Source organism: Candoia aspera, chromosome 5, assembly GCF_035149785.1.
Source record: "Candoia aspera isolate rCanAsp1 chromosome 5, rCanAsp1.hap2, whole genome shotgun sequence".
In the NCBI taxonomy this organism is placed as follows: domain Eukaryota; kingdom Metazoa; phylum Chordata; class Lepidosauria; order Squamata; family Boidae; genus Candoia; species Candoia aspera.
Genome location: NC_086157.1, coordinates 60402940 through 60422721, shown reverse-complemented (window position 1 = coordinate 60422721; position 19782 = coordinate 60402940). Strand labels below are relative to the sequence as shown.

Genomic DNA, 19782 nt, shown 5'->3' with positions numbered 1-19782 from the left:
TGGGCATGCTCCAGGTCCCTTCCCTTCAATGTTGCCATCTAGTGGGAACTGATTCTTGGTTGGTCTTGCTTCTGAGCAGGATCTTGGTGTGGCTTTCAGACTTTCTTCTTTCTTGTTGAAGCTGTTGGGATGTTTGTGGATTTCAATAGCCTCTTGGTGCAGTGTATGTAGTAGTTTGATGTTGTTGACAGAATTAGTGTGTGCTTGAACTGAATTTTATGATCATTATGGCACAGTGCAAGAAAGAAAAAAAATCTGAAGGTTAACAAAGCCTGGTTACCTGCCCTGCACCACACCAAGATCCTGCCCAAAAGCAGGACCAACCAGGAATCATATCCCAAAAGAGGGCAAATCATAAACTTGCCTGGACAAGGACCCAATCAGTACTCAGCTGCTCAGACGAACCAACCAGAACCCAGCACAAAGAAACAACCAATCAGGAATGAGCACTCCAAAAATGACCAATCAGAATCCAGCATGAACAATGTACCAATCAGGATCCAACACCATCAAAACAATCAATCAGGATCGGGCACAAAGAACGAATCAGAGACCAGCCTTCCTGTATCAATCTGAAACCAGCTCGGCTAAAGACCAATGAGAAGTCAGGACACCTGGCTATAAACACAGGAGCCCAGTCAGTCCTTGCTCAGTTGCTTGTGGTCTGAATAACAGACCATGTTGCCTCTGAAGATGCCAGCCACAGTTGCCGGTGAAAGATCTGGAAATCTGTTGTCTAGACCATGGTTACTAAACCCTGAAGCCCAAAAGATACTGGCTGTGAAAACTTACACCCAGTATAATGAACAAGGAGATTTTAGACGTCATCAAGCCAAAAATATCTACTTGAAGCTAAGATTACCAACTTAAGGCTGTCTTATTTTAGTCACATCATGTGCTCACACTTCTTAGAAAAATCAGTTTTGCTAGGAATGATTGGAGGTGCTACAAAATCCGGTTGGCAAAGAACTCACCAGTGCAAGAGACTGGTTTAAACCTAGAAACATTAAGCAAACTTGTAAAACATTGTAAATAACAGAACTAATCTATAATTCTCTGAAAGTTGGATATGAGTTAACAGATGAAGACAGAAAGATTTATCTATTTTACCTTTGTACAATACAATGTTCATTCTTTTTTCTCAAATGTAGAAATAAGGTGGCTTGCAACAAAATATAAATTTAAAAAAACTAATTAAAGGAAGAAATAGGCATTTAATAACAACAAAACCTTAACTAAAAAATGAAAGAGAAGTGCCTTAAAACAGGTGAAAAAAGGACCAAACACATATTTTTCAAAAGATTATTTCATAATCTGAGAATAACTATAAAAATTACCTTTCTCTTGTTCCTTCCAGATGAATATTTGTCAGAGATGGGACTGTAAGAAGGGACCATAAAGCGAGCAAAGTTCCCATATGGAAGAATTTGATTCATGAAGGACTCTTGCCTCAAACTCTTTAGGACTTCTAGGACTTTGCATCGAGCTGAAAACAAACAGATAATCACAGATCTTTCATATTATATATTCCATCCAAGCAACATTGACTTCCATATTCTGAACAAATTAAGGGTTCAGACTCTCTTCAGCTCCACAAAGAATGCACTGCTAATCAAGAGTAGGATAGGCTATGGTCAAGGATAGCTTCTCCATGAAATGGCAGTCTATCAGGTAGCATTATTATCTGTATATTCATAAGCAAGGATGGTTGCAGAATATCCCTAAACTGTGAAGTCGATTCAAATGACTTCTGTACTTTCACTCTCCTGGATTAGATGGTGCGGAAATAGGATAGGATTAGTGTTATCTGAGATCTCACCTACTAAAAGTAAAAAAAAAAAACATGAATTGGAGAACAAGATGGAATGTTGCAGAAACTTGTACAAGGGCAATCCCCCAACATCATCTACTAGAATGTCTCAGTGTGTTAGTGGGTTTGAAAAATACAGGTATGTGGTGTTTTCCAAATATCTGTTTTTGCAGTGGATTCCCACCATCCACTGCAGCACAAACTAGGAGTCATCAGGATATTACTTCACAGGGCAGAAACCATCCCCACCTCCATGGATGCCAAAAAGAAAGAAAACCAGCACCTGAGGACAGCCCTGAGGGCCTGTGGGTGTCCAAATTGGGCCTTCATTAAATCTAAGGCTAGCCCTAGACCCGAAACAAAGGCAGACAGGGCTGAGACCCAGAGTCAACGGAAGAATCTGGTCATTCCTTACATGGCTGGCGTGTTGGAAAGAATAAAATGGATATTTGGAAAACACCACATACCTGTATTTTTCAAACCACTAACACACTGAGACAGAGGCTTGTATGACCTAAAGATCCAACACCGAAACATAACAGGAGCAACATAGTATATGCAATCCAGTGCAGTGAGGAGTGTTCTGAGCTCTACATTGGAGAAACCAAACAGCCTTTACACAAGAGGATGGCCCAACACAGGAGGAGCAACACCACAGGACCAGAATCAGCAGTTTACCTTCATCTAAAAGAAAAAGGACACTCATTTGAGGACAATAATGGTAACATTTTGGACAGAGAAGATAGGTGGTTTGAGAGAGGGGTTAAGGAATCCATTCATGTCAAAGTGGAAAATCTTTCCCTCAATAGAGGCGGAGGCCTCAGACACAACTTGTCCCCCATTTTTCATGCTGCTCTTTCATTAGTCCCCAGGAAGATTAAGATCACTTCACAAGTTTACCAGGAAGGCCACTCTTAGCGATCCACTTGGGGATGAACAAGGGATTTAGGAGTAAGACATCCCAAAGACAATCCATACCTCCATGGCACAATTAACAAGCCATTCAGGTGTAGGGACAATGCAGCCATCCTGGAAGACATATATGGGGTCCCCTTACCAACCTTTGCCCAGACTGAAGAAGCTGCTTGGACAAGCAGCAAAATGTTTCAACCAAAAGAAAGAAATCCAGTTGCCATGACTCAACCTACAGACATATTTAATCTCCATTGCTTTCAGAGAACAGTGATAGATCAGACACAATGCACAATTAACAAGGACATCCTGAATGGTCTAAATACTCTCCCCTCTTTGTATGGGTTAAATCTATTGGGAAAATATTTCTCCTATTGCAATTATTTAGCCAGTACCTATGTTCAAGTTGTGATTCAACGTTCTGCCACATTAACTGTAGAAGGAAGATTTAACCAAATTCTAATGCAACAGTGACTACTGCAATCCCTGCTGGGACAACAGAATTGTTATCACACACTTTTCTCCACTCCTCTTTCTACTACTAAGTGTATATGTTCCTCTTAAGTCAATTTCTGGTACCTCAAATATTCCCTTCTTAGCCACCAGGTCACCTGTAATATCCATAAAGGTCGCCAAATTCTATTACTGTTTGATATTTAATATTGTAATGCAGTCGCCTTTTTAAACAAATTCACCTACCTTTGTCTACCTTTTCATGTATTTTTCAGTCTATAGTGTTTGGTTAACTGCAAACATCATTTCTTTTTTTCCCCTTTTGGTCATCAGCTATAATTCAGATAAACTGAGCTAAAACCAAATGGACAGCAACTAATTAAAAGACAAGTTATTATTTTCCAATTTAGCTATGACAACAGTTACATAGAAACTATATTAGACAGTTGATTCAACTATTTTTAGTTTTCTTTCACTGATCCTGCTACTGATGCAGAAAGGCAGTTGTGGTTTAATTACTATCTTAAAAGAGGATAATTTTGTAAAGTCATCACTAAATGTGAATAACTAGGTACAATCCCAAACTATCTTCCATTTGGGAGCAGAGTGATGGACTCATAGGTACAGTATCCCAATTATAATCTTCCTTGGTTTTTTTTTTTTGCTTTTTCTAATCCAGTTTGTAAATGTGCATTTATTTTTAATTAGAAATAGTATAAATGTTATAGATTACAACAGTAAGATTTAAAAAACTAAAGTATTTTTAAAACTGAAATGTTCAGATGTGATTTATGCCTTCAACATTCTGTTTAGAACTGATTTTAAGTAAATAAAGACTGATTGCTACACTAAAAGGCATATTTCTGCAGAAACTTCCATGGAACCATTTAGGTGCCAGGAAATTTCCTTCCTTCCTTCCTTCCTTCATTCCTTCCTTCCTTTTCCTTTAAATTGTGCCTTAGAAAAGTATTGAGAGTGCTTCTGATTTTTTTAAATTGTAAAGTATTAACTTTATATCCATCAAATAATGTGTTTAAATTTTAAAAACTTCCATTGTTATATTTATTTAGTCTATCTATTTAGTTTTTCACCAGCTCTGAAAAGATTATTTCAGAATTCAAACATATAGACAGAACACTCCACCAGTCCCTTTATATATCTCTCTGAAGCTAAATATATATTGTGTCTTAGTTTTGTTAACAATTATATCCTTATCAAATTTTCTCCAACACTCATGCAGAACTTCCTGGAATAAACAAATCTTAAATAAATGAACATCTAACAGTAGGGAGTGGCATCCTTTATCAAACATGTTTTAGATTACTCTTGAATAGTCATTTCAGGTGTCAATTAATTTCCTGGTTTCTAGTATAAAACAGTCCCTGCTACTTACTTATTTCAAGGTTTGCTGCATATTGGCAATCAGCATCTGAGCCAGCACTTTCCTGTCATCAAATACACTAATTTTGCTGAACTGTTACTCCCATACTCATTTGCATTTAATTTCCTTCCAAACTGCATCCAATTTCTTACCTGAGAGTCCAAAAAAGGGAAGAGGATAGGCATCGCAGCAAAATGTAGTTGAAGCTTTTAATATAATCTCTACTATCTCCTTTTTGCCCTACGTCCATGTTTTCTTATGCAAACACAAGATCAGACACAAAAATATGGCCATATCCGAACCAAAATCTGCTTTCAGAGTAGAAAAAAAGTCATATACTGTAAGGCAAGGATCAAACAGGCACATTATCACATGACTGGCTATGACATGTTCCACTAGAAAGGCAGGTAAAATAATCTTCTAGTGGTAAGGCTTATTATGTTTTACAGTATATGCCCCAAATCTTTATTTGCATCAATAGATTACATTAACCATTAAGAAAATACTTTTCACAGGTAAAATTGTAGAACAAAAAGTGAAGAGTTGACCAGCTATATGTATAGTATGTTCAATACCTGCAATTGAATCACTAAAACAAATTAACTATTTATACTTGAAATAGACCTCATAATATCAAAGCATTATTTCCTTATCTTCATATTAAGTAATATGATATGATATGATATGATATGTATGTATTAGCATACATACCTAATTACAACATATTAAACTGTTACAATTGGAAGTCTACACAGAAATGATTAAAAAGAAATATGAAATTATGTGAAATTCTTTGGCTATAAATGCTCTTATCAGCAGTAGAATAGTTACATATCACGCAACAGATTTTCTTGTATCTCAAACAAATTATTTAACAATAGATAACTTTCTGATTTATTAGCTAAATCCATGATGTCATAGATGGGAAAATTTTGCCTGAGTGGGCAAAACAACCATCAGCCAACTATGGCTTTTGCTTATCCTCTACCCAATACATAAAATTATAAAACTAAGAAGGAAGAACAGTAGCATGAGCATCAAGCAGCACCTGCTTAACAACCTTCAGAGAGGAAGGCCAGATACCTCTCTTAAACTATCCTCTTCTGCAATGATCCTGAACAGGTGCTAAAATTCAAGGTCTTATTCAAAAAGGTGATAAGTAACTTTTTTTTTAAGCTAGGCTGACTGAATTGCTTTTTATTTGGAATTGTTTGTGATGTTGTTTTCTCTTGTTTTTCCTTGAATTCCTGTTTTCTCAGTAAGCATCTTTTTATTTAGGGATTTGGCTTAAAAAGGGTCTCTCTCATTAAAGACATTTCTATGTGCAGGACTACATAGTGGTACAGCTACCCTTAAGTTACAGGACTTGCATGCACTGTAAATTGTGTATTGCTGGCTTTGCCAGGAGGATAACAAGAACTTTCACTTCTATTTTCTTAGAGCTGGACTGAAAAGAGAAGTTCTTGGAATAAGGGCTAAAGACTCCATACACAGGCAGACTAGGGCATGTCAGAAGATTCAACCTAATTGGTCAGACTATCATAATTATCTTATACGAGGAAGCCTTGGAGGAAAAGGTCTGCTAGTGAGGTTTTAATCATCACCTTCTTGCTTTGTATCAAAAAGTTTGTGATAAATTAACTCAAAACCAACAGAACTGATTTTGGATTGTTTGGAAAAATCCTTATCTGCATCTCAACAAAACTAAATGATGTCAGATAAAGTCACTTTAATGCCCCAAATTTGAGTGGAAATTAATCAGCTTTCATATTTTTTTTCCTTTGATTTGGGTTGAGTTCAGATAATCAATATTACATTTTTCTAAAGATGTCAGTCCATAGTTGACCTTGGCTGCCCTTAAAAAGCAGTGCAGAATTGGACAGGTTAGTACTTTTCACAACTACCTTCACTTTCAAAATCTGAAAAAATGGTGCTTAATTTAAATGTGTTTGATTAGAAATAGTTATATTTATGTTTACTTACAAGTAAGCATTAATAGCAAAATTTATTTACCATATGGTGGATAAATTATCTTGTGGCAGGATACACTGCAAATGTAAAAGTGAATATTATTTTAGTCACTAGATGGTGCTCACTGTTCTTCTTAAGAAAGGGTTTATTGAGAAAATTAAGCTATTTGATCAGGCATTGAGTATTATTTTTCTTTAGCTTACAGGAGCAATTGACTCCATTCTTAGCCCTAAATCTAATCTGATAGTGTATTCCGCATCATACTGGATTAACTCCTTTATAATTCTTAAGAGTCAGGTGCAATATTCTGAACTGTAATTTAGATATATCACCTGAGAAGCTGTCCTCCTGTTAGAGAAGAAGCCTGCCTTAAAAACTGAAAATGTAGAAATGGGTTCCTGAATACATTAAAGGAACATAGATTATATCATTACCAATGGACATTGCACCAAGCAAAAGGTGCAAATAAAGTCAATAACAAAATTATCCTTTATTTAAAAGACAGAAAGAAATCTACAGTGCCCATAAAAATGTGTTAAGGTTCTATTGACCGGAATGCAATGAAATACTTCACATGCTATTCTGACAATTGCTATAATTTCACAGGCTCAAGCTTTACAGAAACATGGGATACAAGGGACATGATATTCTATTTCCAGTCAAGAATTAATATTCAGTTATTTTTAATTATCTTTTCTGTTTCCTTATCTGAGTGGTTCACCAATGTATTGAATAAATTTTACTTCAAGTATGCAGGGGATTGAAATTTCATCTATAAATTTGAAGTCATTTATTTAGGCACAAATTAAATTCCTTATAAGAGCAGGCAGATGTCTAATAGTGGACTGGTATACATTCACAGTGTCTGAAAACATGAAACAGATGTGAAATATTTGAATTTGAATCTTAGCGAAGATTCAAGAAGACTGACTTATCCAGATTGTTCTTAATCATTCAAAGCTGTCACCCTTTGGCCACCAAGACTTTTTCCTTTGTTACATATGTTGTGTATCTATATCTCATATGATACAAATTCAGATCTACCTCTATTGTGAAACTGTGGATTCCACATTCAGGAAGCATCCAAATTTTTGCACAGAATGGCTTCATCCAACAAAAAAAGAACAGTAGTTGGTTGCCATTCACAATTTTGAAGATGAAGAGCTATGAATACAGCCTCTTTCTACACAACAGAATACACAGTTCTAACCTGTTGGGTCTATGACTAAAATTAGAAAGAGATGGTCTGTTATATACAAAAAGCTTCTCCTCATTCTTTCAAAATCAAATTTATAAATGTGTTTGGCTTATCTTCCTCTATGTTTTTGATCTACTACACTTCTCAGTGGTTTGATATATTAGCATCTTCTATAAAATGTAAAATGAGGATGTAGAGACAACGCAATCTGAATTACAGACTTGATCTGGAATAACGTATTCCCTGTAAATAGATCTCCTTTCTGTTATAATTATAAACTTGCTTCACTAGTCCTTACTCAGGTTAAATTCCTGCTTTCAGGAACACCAGCAAACATGCACACACACGCACACACTCAGAATGCTTCAACTTCCAAAAATGAAGGGATGAAACATGCCAAATTTCATATATACTTGGAGAGTATTTAAACTATGCCCCTTTAAAATCTATGGATTGTTAAAGTGACTGCAATTTTGCAATTTATATTCAGTGAGAATAGCACCTGTGGGAAACACTGATGCCAAATTTCAGACAAATCTCACTTTTCATTGTCACTAATAGGAGTGCATCATTTGTGTTGGATGTTTAACCTATTGCAGCCCTGATCAACCTTACTGTAGTGATATTGTTTATGATAAGCACAACTACACAATCCCTATAGATTGTCATCTACTCCTTATTTAGCATTCTAATGTTCCTTTTCAAGTTCAAGGTTGCTGCGTGGCAACCTCCCTGCCTGAGCTGCTGGAGGCCGTCTCGGGGCTGGCGGTGGAGTACCCCAGGCTTATGGTTCTGGGGTATTTCAACCTGCCATCCCTGGGGCATGCCTCAGAGACGGCTCAGGAGTTCATGGCCACCATGGCGGCCATGGGCCCGTCCCAGATTATTCAGGACCTGACTCGAGACAGTGGCCTCACCTCAGACTTGGTTTTCTTGTCAGAGCAGTGGCAATGTGATCTGAGGAGAGAGTTGGATCTGTCTCCATTGTCATGGTCAGATCACGCCCAGGTGGCCTTGAGATTCCCTGGTGTTGCCCCACTCCGCAGGGAGGCTGGACCCATTAGATTGGTCTGCCCCCGCAACTGATGGACCCAGTAGGGTTTCAGAGGGAGCTAGGGGCTATACCTGAGGATCTACTCAGAGGAGTTGCAGGTTCTGAAGAGGATTAAGAGATGTCTAGAGTGCCTCTGGAGAAAGACAAGGAGCGAATCTGACAGAACACAAGCTAGAGCCGCCATTAAGGCCTACCTTGTGGCAGTAAGAGCGTCGAAACACCAATATTTTTCCATTATCATTGCATCCGCAGAATGCCGTCTGGCGACCCTGTTTAGGATTACCCAATCCCTCTTGGGTAAGGGGGATTTGGTGATCCATTTACAGGGCCATGTGGAGGATTTTTCTGAGCATTTGCAGGATACAATCACTCAGATTCATTCTAAGTTGGACTCTAAGTGTGAGGCACAGTCTGGGGAGATGCCGAGGGACATACTTACCCTGTTATCTGGGAACGGTTTGATCCTGTTGGGCCTGAGAAAGTGGACAGGATCTTCAGGACTGCAAATGCAACCACATGCCATCTTGACCCCCCTGGCTGGTAAAATCGGCCCAAGAGGTGACTTGTGGTTGGGTCCAGGTGATGCTTAATACATCCTTGAGAGAGGGGGAGTTTCCAGCTGTCTTCAAGGAGAGGCTGGTACACCCCCTCCTCAAGAAGCCATCCCTGGACCCTACTATACTAGGCAATTTAGTAGGAAGACAAAGACTGAATCCGACCAAACACAAGCTGTTGTTGTTTATTCATTTAGTCGCTTCCGACTCTTCGTGACTTCATGGACCAGCCCACGCCAGAGCTTCCTGTCGGTCGTCAACACCCCCAGTCCCCCAGGGATGAGTCCATCACCTCTAGAATATCATCCATCCACCTTGCCCTTGGTTGGCCCCTCTTCCTTTTGCCCTCCACTCTCCCTAGCATCAGCATCTTCTCCAGGGTGTCCTGTCTTCTCATTATGTGGCCAAAGTATTTCAGTTTTGCCTTTAATATCATTCCCTCAAGTGAGCAGTCTGGCTTTATTTCCTGGAGGATGGACTGGTTTGACCTTCTTGCAGTCCAAGGCACACTCAGAATTTTCCTCCAACACCACAGTTCAAAAGCATCTATCTTCCTTCTCTTAGCCTTCCTTATGGTCCAGCTCTCTCAGCCATATGTTATTACAGGGAACACCATTGCTTTAACTATGTGGACCTTTGTTGTCAGTGTGATGTCTCTGCTCTTAACTATTTTATAGAGATTTGTCATTGCTCTTCTCCCAAGCATTAAGCGTCTTCTGATTTCCTGACTGCAGTCAGGATCTGCAGTAATCTTTGCACCTAGAAATACAAAGTCTTTCACTGCTTCTACGTTTTCTCCCTCTATTTGCCAGTTATCAATCAAGCTGGTTGCCATAATCCTGGTTTTTTTGAGGTTTAGCTGCAAGCCAGCTTTTGCACTTTCTTTCACCTTCATCATAAGGCTCCTCAGTTCCTCTTCACTTTCAGCCATCAAAGTGGTATCATTTGCATATCTGAGATTGTTAATGTTTCTTCCAGCGATTTTAACTCCAGCCTTGGATTCCTCAAGCCCAGCATGTCACATGATACATTCTGCATACAAGTTGAATAGGTAGGGTGAGAGTATACAGCCCTGCCATACTCCTTTCCCAATCTTAAACCGGTCCGTTGTTCTGTGGTCTGTTCTTACAGATTCTTCAGGAGGCAGACATGATGACTTGGGCCACTATTAAGGCCTACCTTGTGGCGGTAAGAGCAGTGAAACGGCAGTATTTCTCCGCTCTTATTGCATCTGCGGATTGCCATCCGATGGCCCTGTTTAAGATCACACACCTTTTGGGGAAGGTGGGCCCAGTGACCCACCTACAGGGCCGTGCGGAAGAGTCTTCTGAGCATCTGCAGGATAAAATCACTCAGATCTGGTCTAAGTTGGACTCCATGCGTGAAGCAGGGTCTGTGGAGATACTGAGGGAACGTTTTAGCCTTGTTATCTGGGAGCAGTTTGATCTGGTTGGACCCAAGGAAGTGGACAGGATCCTCTGGATTGTGAATGCCACCACCTGTTATTTAGATCCATGCCCCTCCTGGCTGGTGAAGGCAGCTCGGGAGGTGACGTGTGGTTGGGTCCAAGTGATGATAAATACATCCTTGAGTGAGGGGGTGTTCCTGGTCGCCTTTAAGGAGGCACTGGTGCACCCCTCCTCAAGAAGCCATCTCTGGACCCAACTGTGCTGGACAATTTTCATCCAGTCTCCCACCTCCCCTTTTTAGGGAAGGTGGTTGAGAAGGTGGTGGTGTTACAACTCCAGAGGATCCTGGAGGAAATGGATTATCTGGACCCCTTTCAGTCAGGTTTCAGGCCAGGATATGGGACAGAAACTGCATTGGTCGCACTTATGGATGATCTCTGGCGGGAGCAGGATGGAGGCAGTGCATCCATCCTTGTTCTCCTTGACCTCTCAGCGGCTTTCGATACCATCGACCATGGTATCCTTTTGGGATGGCTCAGGGAGTTGGGGGTGGACGGCGTAGTTCTGCGCTGGTTCATGTCCTTCCTCCAGGGCCGGTCCCAGTCGATGGTGATAGGAGAGGAGAGATCTGCCCTCGACCCCTCCATTGTGGGGTGCCGCAGGGTTCGGTTCTCTCTCCTCTCTTGTTTAACATCTACATGAAACCACTGGGTGAGATCATCTGTCACCACGGGTTGAGGTATCATCAGTATGCTGATGATACCCAATTATACATCTCTATCCCAGGTGAGGTAAGTGATGCAGTGACTGCCCTTTCTCGGTGCCTGGGGGGCTGTGGGGGTCTGGATGGGGAACAACAGGCTTCAACTGAACCCTGGTAAGATGGAGTGGCTGTGGGTTGATGGAGCTTCATCTTCCGGGAAACTGCCATCTTTAGTTCTGCATGGGGTGGCACTGCCCCAGACAGACTCAGTGCGTAATTTGGGGGTTCTCCTGGACTCACGACTCCTGCTCAAAGAGCAGGTGGCAGTCGTGGCCAGGAGGGCCTTTGCGCAACTTCGGGTTGTGTGCCAGTTATGCCTGTTCCTGGATCGTGAAGCCCTCCGAACAGTCACTCATGCCCTGGTTATCTCCCATATAGACTACTGCAATGCGCTCTACATGGGGCTACCCCTGAAGAGTATCCGGAAGCTTCAGCTGGTCCAAAATGCAGCTGCGCGGGCTATTTTTGGTGCACCTACGTGGGCACATATAACACCGTTGCTGCTCGAGCTGCACTGGGTGCCAGTTTGCTTCCAGGTCCAATTCAAGGTGTTGGTTATGACCTTTAAAGCCCTATATGGCATGGGGCCCGGTTACCCGAGGGACCGTCTCATCCCCATTACATCGGCCCACCCCACCCGATCATCCAGAGAGGGCATGTTACGGACCCCGTCCATAAGAGAATTTCATCTGGCAGTGTCCAGGAAGAGGGCCTTCTCTGTGGTGGCCCCTGCTCTCTGGAATATCTTGCCCCCGGAAGTGAGGCAGGCCCCTTCACTCCTGACCTTCCGGAAGGCCCTGGAGACCTGGTTTTGCCGTCTCGCTTGGGGCGGGAAAGTGAATAACCATTCTTGGGGATGGCTCACACCCTAGAGTCCCTCCCACCAGCCTGGATTTTACATCTCTCTTGGATTTTATTTATTTATTGTGTTTTATCATAATTGTTTTATGTGATTTTAATGTTTACGTTTTATGTGGGATTTTATTGTAAACCGCCCAGAGTCCCTCTTCTGGGGGAGATGGGCGGTGGCTAAATTTGAGAAATAAATAAACAAATAAACTTTTGCTCTGTCTCCCACCTTCCCTTTTTGGTTGAGAAAGTGGTTGCACTGCAGCTCCAAAGGATTCTGGCATAGCTTTGCACTGGTTCACCTCCTTCCTCCAGGGCCGGTCCCAATCAGTGGTGATAGGAGAGGAGAGATCTGCCTCTCGACACCTCCATTGCTGGGTGCCGCAGGGTTCTGTTCTCTCTCCAACATCTACATGAAACTGCTGGGTGAGATCATCCATTACCATGGGATGAGGTATCATCAATATGCCGATGATACTCAGTTATATATCTCCATCCCGGGTGAGGTAAGTGATGCGGTAGCTGCCCTCTCCAAGTGCCTGGGGGCTGTGAGGGTCTGGATGGGGAACAACAGGTTTCAACTGAACCCTGGTAAGACGGAGTGGCTGTGAGTTGTTGGTTCCTCTGTATCTGGGAAGTTATCATCTTTAGTTCTGCATGGGGTTACACTGCCCCATTCAGACCCGGTTGGTAATCTGTGGGTCCTCCTGGACTCATGACTCCTGCTTGAAGAGCAGGTGGCAGCCGTGGCCAGAAGGGCCTTTGCACAACTTCGTGTTGTGCGCCAGTTACGCCCGTTCCTGGACCAAGAGGTCCTCTGAAGAGTCACTCATGCCCTGGTCATCTCCCACATAGACTATTGCAATGCGCTCTACATGGGGCTACCCTTGAAGACTATCTGGAAGCTTCAACTGGTCCAGAATGCAGCCGCGCAAGCAGTTATTGGTGCTCCAAGATTGGCACATGTGACACCACTGCTGCACAAGCTGCACTGGGTAACAGTTTGCTTCCGGGTCCAATTCAAGGTGTTGGTTATGACCTTTAAAGCCCTATATGGCATGGGGCCAGGTTACCTGAGGAACCACATAACATTGACCTGCCCCACACGGTCATGTAGAGAGGGCATGCTACGAACCCTGCCGATAAAGGAATTCCACCTGGTGGGGTCCAGGAGGCGGGCCTTCTCTGCAGTGGCACCCGCCCTCTGGAACATTCTGCCCCTGGAGCTGAGACAGGCCCATTCACTCTTGGACTTCCGGAAGAACCTAAAAACCTGGTTCTGCCGCCTCGCTTGGGGTGGGAGGGGCACCGGTTCATCTTGGGGGTGGCTATTATAGATCTCTCCCCATCAAACAACATCTACGCTGCTGGATTTTATATTTTCTACTGTATATTTATTTTACTTTACGGAGTATTTATATTGTAATTTATGTGTTTTGACTTTGATTGTAAACCGCCCAGAGTCCCCGTTTTGAGGGAGATGGGCGGTGATGGAAATCTGAAATATAAATAAATAAATAAATAAATAAATAAATAAATAGAACGCTGTTTATTCCTTTCTTTTCTTTTGGACTTGGTAGAGATACATCATAAGTGAAAAAAGCAACTTTAGATACATCTATTTACATCAATTTGAAATTGTTTTGTTATTAGCTTTTCTTTTAAAGCTATACTTCTACATTGTTACTGTTTATGATGGAATAGCATTCATCCTAAGGAATAACTTTCATATCCTGCTTGCTGTGTATGATATAAAATGAAGGTGCTTTACTAAACATTTCTAGATGACATGTACTCGTGATGTTGCCTCCATCTTATTCCCAGGCGCTTCTGACAGGGGCTGCCATCTGCTCAGCTCCAAGTGACCCAGCAAGTCAGCTGAGGGAATGCCCTGTCCCCATCTGGCATTCAGCTCTCATAGCTATTTTGGTTTTGACTGCAAGACAGACCACACCCTTGGGCTTTTCTCTTTACACCAGGATATCAAACTTCCAGGAGACTGATAGATCCGTCAAACAGGAATCCAGCCATTCTGCTGGGAAGATCATAAAACAGAGAAAGTGTGTGAGACACACATGTACAACCACACGTGTGCATAAATGTGGACTGGAGGTGAGAGAAAGAAGCTCTTTGCTTGGCCAAAAACTATTTGTGCAGGAAACTGGTGTAAGGGGGGATAAAGGAAAGAAAGACCCAAAGGCACAATAAGGCTGAGAACACTCTTTTCCAATCTGTATTTCAAACCAGCTCTTCTAATTGGTAAGGCAGGCTTGGAGGCAGGAAGTGTTGTCTGAGGTAGGTATATCAAACTTCTATTTCTCGGACAGGACTGTTAGTTTCCCAGGCAACCTGAGATAATCCATATAAAGTCTAGATGGCAGAAATTAACAAATGTATCATAAGGTTATAGATTTCCTGCTGTCACAAGCAAAACATCATAAACAATAAAAATTGAGTTTTGAACCACCAACCCTGCCCTGCCACAGTTCCAAAAGAAAGATTGGTGGTTCCCATTGGTAGTTTATGCTGGATGTAAAGGGAAATGGCAGCTAGGCATCTACGAATTGCTGCTCTAAGACTAACCCCCAGTACACTGCCAAGGAGTAGTGCCAAGGCATGGAAAAAGAGATTATGGGTCAGCATAATTTATGCTGATAGACTTTTTTCTCCTCCCAACTTATGACCAGGAGAAAAGCATATTAGCATGGCTATGTGGAAGACCCCTAAATTACTCATGAGAAGTAACAGTGTAGCCCTTGATTAGAACTAATTGTTTTAATTTTGAAACCTTTGCATTCTCTACTATAAATTATCAAGGTAAGGCAACAGCTCTGTCATACTGTAGACAGTAAACGCTGTGGTTTTGCAAATTAAAGTTGGCATTTTATGAAGCAAACATATTTCTTCAAATACTAGAAATGCAACCTCACTAGCTGAAGCAAACTTTGCCTTCTTCTCCAACTTCTCCAGGAGGATAAAGATGGAATGTAGTATTTGTCTTAAGCCCATATAATTATATTATAATTTGTTAAATGGTTTAATCCATCGCCAGAACTTGGGTTCTGTGGTTCATGAACTTTCAAGAGATAGAGCACGGGCTGTGATGTGGATGAACTTCTTTTTCTATAGCTAATAGACTGCTGTGCTGCAGAAATGTACTTTCTACTGATCTTTTTCAAATCAGTGGCTGCTGGAATTACTCAATTGTGCGGAATGTGGCCCATTGGCAGCTACAGCCCAAACCTTGAATACTAGCAAAAAGAAATGGCTGCTTTATAAAAGCCAAGCAGTCCTTGTCAACCAGAACATTGCGTTAGAAAACATCCAGACCCAGCACAAACCTGAATGTCCTCCAGCTGTATTTAGAACAGCACATTCACATAACTTGGGGAAATTGTACTTTCCTAAGCTTTGAACATAGCAGGTCTAGTGACAGTAATACAATATAAAATTATAAATAACGTTCTTTAAATTTGTGCATTTGATGAAGATTTGGCATTATTACTAAAAGTTTATTATAAAAATAATATTGTTGCTAGAAAAACTCACTGCAACATTTAGGAATAAGCACAGATGACTAGATTCCAATCCTATTTTGACGCTTGGAAAATGGATTACTTTGGCTAAGTTTACTTTAGGCATGGTTCCCTTTGCTTTAGGTTTCTCTGAAACAGAACTTCACTCCTTAAGTCCAAGGTCTGTTGATTGAGGGGATAAACAAAAGGCTATTTACAGACATAATTGACAGACATAAATTTACTGGCATATCAACCCGTCTCAGTGGATAAAGCTTTCCAAATTCTAGAGTCTACATTTTGGCCACACTTGTCTATACTTTCTTCCAAGATTACAATATTCACTGCATCAAATAGAATTGTAGGTAGGATTATGATTTGGTAAAATAATTTTAATACTAATATTTAAAAAGGAATTTGTCTTCTCACATCTATTAACACTGACCCTGCCTGCCTTTGGCTGTTTTCTTCAAGAGTCAAATAAATCAGATGAACATCCTATCAGGACATTTTGCCCAAATAAGCATCATTACATAGATTTTTTTCATTGAAACTTGCCTTTCATTTGTTTCCCATTAACCCACTTTCATTTTTATTAGCTTGATTTAATCAGCAATACTGGTCAACTGTTTGGAAGCAACCTGATTCCAATTTATTCATGCTCTGGGTTAGCTCTGGGTCCCTTATAGGCCTTGGAAAACTGGTTCAATGAATAATTTATTCTGTGAATTTCATTTTCTAATAAACAATGTGTTTCAAACAAAATGTATACTTTAAAAAAATCACAATATATTCAGTCCATAATTAAAAATGAACTATTAATTTCTTCCAAAAATAATTGTTGGTTTTAATCAGGGAGCAGTCCTAAGAGGATTCATCCCCTTTTCTAAAAAATGAATTTCTTCTGAAAGTTTTCCTACAGTTATACAATATCTGCTGAGTCATCCTTTTCTAATGTTTGTGGACACACTTAAGATTCCCAAATAGTGAATGATGCTCAAATACAATATAAATTTCAATTTAAAATACATATTACACATCCAAAAGAGGGCTTAATAATTCTAGCCCTACCTCTGGATTCCATTAATTTTCCTGAAATTATAGAAGACGCTACAGTTTTTCAGCCTTGAATTTCTATTTCAAAAAAGTGACTCTCTGATCTCCTTAAAATAGTGATGGATATGTGTGAATATCTCCCACTCTTCAGAAGGCAACATTATACATTCTCCAATCCCTTTATGATATGGAGCAATTGTTCCTCAATTGTTCAGAGCTGCTGAATGTTTCTGATATCTGGAACTTAACGTTTCTTTTGAGACAGCACAGGTCATAGGGGATGTCACTGTGCCAGCCAAGAATTACAAACTATATCAAATAAACAAGAGAGATAAATTAAAGATCAAAGTAAACCTGATTAATTTAATACACTTCTGGATTAATCTCCCCAAAGAATTCTTTACATTGTTAAATGCTATTCCCCAGGAGAATGGAGTAGCAGGATACCAATACCTATGCCATCAGAATGATACAGAAAAATGATTTGAAGGGAGCTTTCCACAACTGCGGTTTGAAAATATGTGCCAGTTGAATATTGTGTCTCTCAGTGATAACATCATAAAATCCATTCAATTAAAATTAATATATTTCAGCAGACAGCTGTATTAGAATTCTTGTTATTTTTCTATTATAATGGTAGCTTGTGTTATGGTGATCTGTACAATCGTACTGTTATTACTTTTTCTTTTTTCCTGTTTTTGGCCTAGGGCACATCATGTGTTTCTATTTCAGTCAGCTGTACTAGACTACTTAATTAAAAAAGCACTTTTGCAAAGCAAGAGGACATGCATCATGATGCAAGGTATGTTTGCCAGCTTTGAAAATTTCATTTTTTCCAGAAAAAAATATCAACAGTTGACATTACAAACACTAAAACTGATTAAAATTCTGCAGTTCAGTAAATATGGATAAGGAGATGAAAATGACACAGATTACAAACAAATGCATGAAGTAGGACTTGCAACAAAATGTTATAGTGAGTAAACTCTGGAAGACAGTGGAGGACAGGAAGGCCTGAAGTGCCATGGTCCATGGGGTCACAAAGATTCGGACACGACTTAACGACTGAACAACAACAAGGACTTGCAACAAAATATTACAGTGTATCCTCAACTTATTTAAATGCTCCTTTTCAGGGTAAACTATACTCTTTTACAGATACTACACACCATAAGAATTTTAAGAAGGCTATTTCACTGTTCCCAAATGTAGCCTTAAGATTTTTTTCTCTCATAAAACTGTCATTTTATTTTATTTTATTTTGGCATGATGATTCAGCAAACCTGAAATTTAGAAGTCTGATTCTAGCTATAATCCTGTTATTGGTCACCGTCCACTTCATTCTTCATCAACAAATCAGTTCTTCCTTGTTCATTATAATTTTTGGCCCAGTCATGCACAATACTCACATCAACACAGACATCACATAAACTATATGTATTCGGTGGTGAATTTTGATTGGAAGAATTCCTTTGGCAGTCCAAAATTCAAAAATGGAAGGTTGCTTAAAGCATACCCACTGCAGACTTCCATTCCATATATAATAATACCTGAACCTTTTCTCACAGCAACTTCTTACCAACTGAAGTGAAAGGACAGATACTACAGAACTCATCAGAGTTTCTAGTACATCAGTACTATCTTTTGTTAGTGATTTATAACACTGGAGGCATTCTTTTCCATTCATGCCTCTTATTTCTTATACATAGTTCCTGCAATCTACTGGACAGCCTTTCTGCCCTTCTTCCATACTACAATATATAGGTAAAGGTAAAGGTTTCCCTTGACGTAAAGTCCAATCGTGTCCGACTCTAGGGGGCGGTGCTCATCTCCGTTTCTAAGCCTTTAGAGCCGGCGTTGTCCATAGGACACTTCCGGGTCATGTGGCCAGCATGACTCACGGAACGCCGTTACCTTCCCGCCGAAGCGGTACCTATTGATCTACTCACATTTGCATGTTTTCGAACTGCTAGGTGAGCAGGAGCTGGGACGAGCAACGGGAGCTCACTCCGCTGCGCGGTTTCGAACCGCCGACCTTCCGATCGACAGCTCAGCGGTTTAACCTGCAGCGCCACCGCGTCACTACAATATATACTAACTTTTTTTTTTTTACTTCTTTGTATTTAATCTATATGGGTCCTTCCAAGCACACAAAAAACAGGATGGGTTGACAAAGGATGCCATGGTTAATAATGTAAGACTTATTCAGCCCTCTTCTCTCCCAAAAAACTAATCTATCAAGGCAACCAAAGCTGATTCAATTGCACAATCAGTCCTGAACCTTGACTGAAATAGTTCCAGATAATCCGTTTCAGCAAGAAAATCTGAAACCGTACTATCCTCAGTCTGTTTAACCTGTCAGATGTTAGTTACTGGCTAGTAATTTTTAAAATCCTCCCCCTTCAAAAAAATATTTAAAAACTGTTGTTCAAGAAATCAAGATCTTCACTCCTATAAAACAAGTTTAATATATCATCATCATCTCCCTGAAAATTCATTCATTCATTCAATCTTTTTTGTCTAGATTAGATTATCCATGAAGGCCTTGGAATAGTGGATATGTAGAAATAGTGGGGAGGGGAATAAACAGGGAAAGAAAAGTCAGAGAACGAAGGCAAACAACAATCATCATAAAACCTTGCTCAGTTGAATATATCCCTATCTAGCCCATAGGCCATTACCACCAACTGCCATGTGGAAAGGATCCCTGAAGAAAAAGGGAAAAGGTGACTTCCAGGTTGGAAGTCTGCTCAGCTCTCTACCAACCACCTGCACCCTGCAGACCATTATCACCAATTGCCCTGGGAAAGGAAAGGAATTATTTGTTATTAAATATTATTACTTCTATTTTGATTTA

At 40.4% G+C, this 19782-nt stretch overlaps 1 protein-coding gene across 5 annotated transcripts in view; it reads left to right on the top strand.

Moving 5' to 3' along the window:
* The window catches only part of KCNJ15 (potassium inwardly rectifying channel subfamily J member 15), a 136295-nt gene extending 118297 nt beyond the window's left edge, over positions 1-17998 (top strand). For 4 of the 5 annotated variants that reach the window (XM_063305353.1, XM_063305356.1, XM_063305354.1 and 1 more), the window contains one exon: positions 17920-17998. The gene's annotated coding sequence lies outside the window, so the exon portion shown is untranslated. Of the gene's footprint in view, positions 1-17906 lie in introns of all 5 variants that reach the window. The other variant, XM_063305358.1, reaches the window with a different exon arrangement.
* Positions 17999-19782: the final 1784 nt, after the last annotated feature.